Source organism: Ochotona princeps, chromosome 18, assembly GCF_030435755.1.
Source record: "Ochotona princeps isolate mOchPri1 chromosome 18, mOchPri1.hap1, whole genome shotgun sequence".
Taxonomy (NCBI): domain Eukaryota; kingdom Metazoa; phylum Chordata; class Mammalia; order Lagomorpha; family Ochotonidae; genus Ochotona; species Ochotona princeps.
Genome location: NC_080849.1, coordinates 9,090,447 through 9,094,863, shown reverse-complemented (window position 1 = coordinate 9,094,863; position 4,417 = coordinate 9,090,447). Strand labels below are relative to the sequence as shown.

At 35.5% G+C, this 4,417-nt stretch overlaps 1 non-coding gene across 1 annotated transcript; it reads right to left on the bottom strand.

Annotated features, from left to right (window-relative positions):
* Positions 1 to 1,530: 1,530 nt before the first annotated feature.
* Positions 1,531 to 1,633, bottom strand: LOC118758110 (U6 spliceosomal RNA). The gene has a single exon (XR_004995537.2). It is a non-coding gene; the product is annotated as a U6 spliceosomal RNA (small nuclear RNA).
* Positions 1,634 to 4,417: the final 2,784 nt, after the last annotated feature.

The following is a 4,417-nucleotide window of genomic DNA, read 5'->3' as shown; positions in this document are numbered from 1 at the left end:
ACAATTGAAAATATCCAGTCAGTTAAGGTACTTGAGAATACTGTTGTGTATACCGGCATACACGTAAGAATCCAGACAGAGCAGGGAAAGGACAACACGGGGGGAATCTTTAAAGAAAGAACGGTCAAAAACATCTTCAGTTTGAAGGCAGGAATCTAAAGTTTGTAGCAAACACTGAAAGAAATACACCAAAATAATCACTAAAATTGAACCCTGAAAACTTAAAAAAAGAAGAAGGAGAGAAAGAAAAAGAAGAAGAATCTTGAAAGCAACAAGAAAGGCGGTCATATTGGAACAACAACCAGGAGCCCTGAGTGGTCCGCAGAAACAGAAGAACAGTAAACTTCCTTCGGGACTAGGGAGAGGAGCTTTCTCTGGTCCTTGTTTGCTTCCAATTTTGGGTCCCCACCCCCTCTCGTAATACCATCAGGAGCGCTCCAGAAACCCCTCAAAACAAACAAACAAACAAACAAACAAACAAACAAAACTAGAATAGATAGACAGAGAACAACAAGGAAAGCTTAGAAACAGACAGAAAACGGTCAGCGGGGTTGCACTTATAACTCACTGGGTGGGGCACAAAGATTAGTTACTCCTCACTGGGGTATGGAAGATTTCTCTGCACACCCCTCCTAAACATGCTCACCTAAACTGTTGACATATATCCTGTTACAATTATAGAGTTAGACCACCTGAAAAACAACCAGGTTCAGCGAAAACGTGCTTCAATGCTATAAACTGCTAAATACTAAAATTAAAATAGGCATGAGACAGCTGAATAGCAATCTAAGCCATTTTAAGGTGTATAGAACACGGTTGAATATAAACCAAAATTGAAATGTCTATGAAGAAGTCACAGGTTGTGGTTTAAAACCTGCATTTTCCTATTAATATATCGGTTAATCAATACCATGTCAATTAATGCCACAATGTTGTAAATGGTTGGAAATATTATGTTGGGGCTTTTAATTGATTGGGATGATACTCTGCCGGCTCTGCCTTCAGACCAGAGATGGTCTCACCAAGAAACCATTGAACTTACCAGGACAATAAGATGCTGGACTTTATGCTTGGTAAATACCTCCAATGAAAGAATGTCAACTGAATTTAAACTATGGAAATGCAACAAGGTGGAGCAATCCGCCGTGGGGGAAGGGTGTGGGGAGGGGCGGGGGGGATCCCAGTGCATAAAAAATGTGTCACATAATGCAATGTAATTAATTTAAAAAAATGAAATGCAAAAAAAAAAAAGAAGAAAAAAAATAAACCAACCAAACCAAAAAAAAAAAAAAAAAAAAAAAAAAGAAAGGAGGTCATTATCACAGATAGAGAATCCTCCCTACAACTAACAGCTGGTATCACATGAGGTAACCTGGGGGCTGGAAGGCAGGTGGTAGGGGGTGAAATAACTGATAGACTGAAAAAAAAAACAATCAATGCTTTTGATCAAGATGTTTATTTTGACATTCACAGAGAAACAAAAGCTAAGGGACTTTGTTGCAGGGAGACTTGGTTTATAAAAACACACAAAGGAGTCTTTTTAAAATGTTTCTTTTACGTGTCATCCTTGCGCAAGGGCCATGCTAATCTTCTCTGTATCGTTCCAATTTTAGTGTATGTGCTGCCGAATCTCAACTGAACCTGAACTGTGGTTATGCAACAAGGTGGAGGAATCCACCATGGTGGGAGGGCTTGGGGAGGGGTGGGGAGAATCCAAGTACCTATGAAACTGTGTCACATAATACAATGTAATTAATAAATAAAAAAATGTTTCTTTTTCTATCTCTTTTTTTTCAATTTGATTTTTAATTTTATGATGCAATTTTATACGCTTTGGGATTTTCCTTATCCCCACCCTGAATATCCTCCCTGCAACTGATTTCCACCATATTATTACAATAGCATAATCCTTCATAAACTGTCATAAATCTACCATTCTGCTGTTCAAGTATATCCCGACTTTGCCAGTACAGACAATGGCAGACAGTTCAGCATCCTATTGTCAAGATACACCCGACAGTTTTGTTGGGAGTCCAGCTTTGTTTTGGAACCAGAGATGCATACTGTATTGTACCTTCGCATCTGGATAAGATAGTCTCTATTACATAGTTACTATAGATTCCCTTAAATGAAAATCCATAAAACAAAATCAACAACAGGAATAAAGCTAAGAAAATTTACAACAACACGAAGTTAAATAACATGCTGGTAAAGTGCATCTTATATGGATAGCAACATTTTTCACCTCTTTTTCCCCCTTCTATTTAATTTTAATTTTATTTTATAATTGCACAGGTTCTGGAATTTCCTTAATCTCCTCTCCAAATACCCTGCCCCTAACTCATTTCTCCCATATTGTTACAATAGTATAGTCCCTCATAAGCAGTGAAAGAACTTTTTTTAAATCTTAAATATATCAAAGAAGATTTTAAATTAAAGCTGTAAAAGTGATGAATTTCACTTGTAAAGCTAACTGTATAGCTAAGTATAAAAACCGGGATTACTCTATTTCTAGGGGCAAGTGGCTACACAGAGGCAATTTTTAAAAGTCATTTCAGCTAAATTTGTATCAACTCAAATTTAATTTTAAATAAGTTTATGTTAATTATAACTTCCAGGGACTCCACCCAGATAAGAATTAAAGTGTCTAATAAAAACCAAATGGGAAATAAGTAAGAATGACTTGCTAAAAAATGATTTCTATCAAGGCAGGTACTAACTTAACCAAACAGAAAAATAGCAGAAATCAACTCTTTCATATCAGAAATTTGGTTATTTTACTTGTAAAATCTTGTTGGGTATTCAGGTCAAGTTTCTCATCTTCCTTCAATATTTTATAAAGTTAAATATAATCTTTTGTCACATCTGAGGAGTAATGTTTGAAAATTATTTAAACTTGTCATTAAAGAAAATTGATTCCAATTTCTGCAATGCTACATAGAAACTCTAACGTGAACAAGAGTCTAAACTCACAGTTTATTGTTTAATGTCACCTCATTGCAAAATTCATAGCAAATATTTCCTTTCTGAAATCCATTGTTATAATGCAAATCTTGCTTGCCTTTTCCATGAACATGGGTTTTTATTATTATTTTAATGGGAATATAGGATTTCTTTAATGTTGTATAAAAGTTGAATTAAGGTTTATTATAATTTAGTCTTCAATTTATAGCTTTGGCATCTTTTATGAAATTTGAGCATAAGATAAGCTAATCTGCATTAGCCTTAAGTTCTTCACCTGTATAATGACAATAATGTGATTTATGCCATGTGTCTAGGATGATAATTCAATGATATAATAATATTTGTAAATGCTTAAGAATTGCAACTATTCAATATAAAATATTGCCTTATTATTATTGAAGGGTTGTTAATGCCCGAGTAGGTAATTTATGTTACCTTTTGTGTAATGACTGGAATATTTCTGCTACATCAATTTCCTAGTTATTAAGCAAACAATGGTAATCTGTACAATTTTCGTATCTGTATTTGTTACGGTTTCATTTTTAGTCTGAGTGTTGGAATATCTGTGTCACCTCTTGCAAACAGGCCTCATAGTTATCTTAGTTACCATCATGTTCCCCCATTTTCTTCCAATAATTTCCCCAAAGCAAAATTATTCTTAACCACTTTCTTCCCTACAGATTCATGTCCATCCATCCTCAGAACTTGTATGGCATTTAAAATTCACTTTCCATATCTTGACCAAAGGTATTTCATTCCACAGCACCTGTACTGTGGATTAACAGGAAAAGGCAATAAGTCATGCACTGCTGCTCTGAGTGATGTCTGTGGGCTGCAAATCTCTCCCCTGAGACCGACAAAGCACAAATTGATAACAGAGAAACGACTTTGGAAGGACCGATTTACTCACAAGCTACAGTTGACAACATTGGTTTCCTATCTTGTTCCATAGACCTTCTTCATGCCATTTCTTTATTCAAGTCAGCCTTCTTCTCTTCTACCTTTCCATTGTATCTCCTCACTCTACTTAATCCATCTGAATGTAATTCTGTACATGATTTGTTATATTAAGACATATCTAAATCACATAATTTTACAATGTTTGTGACTACTGTGGTCTCACTTTCAAAGTTCAGATGACTTAATGCACAAGCTTTTTTCAGGAGCTCAACTAGTGTGTTCAGATTTCCTCCCAAAGCGTTTTTCTAAACTTAGGTGAAATAAGCTCAGTGGGAGCACTCAGTGAGTGGCAGACAATCAATCATGGGCGCTTCTATTAGCATCCCATTCTTCTTTATTGGAGTAAGATATAAAGCAGGTAAGAAAAGGAACTATTGCCAAAATAAACTAATGAGCATATCAATATTTATAAGGTGATCATTAAAGCATTGACTTTAAATTGAATAGGTAATGCTATGGGCAGGCACACTTGCCACTGTGTTTGTTTCCATGC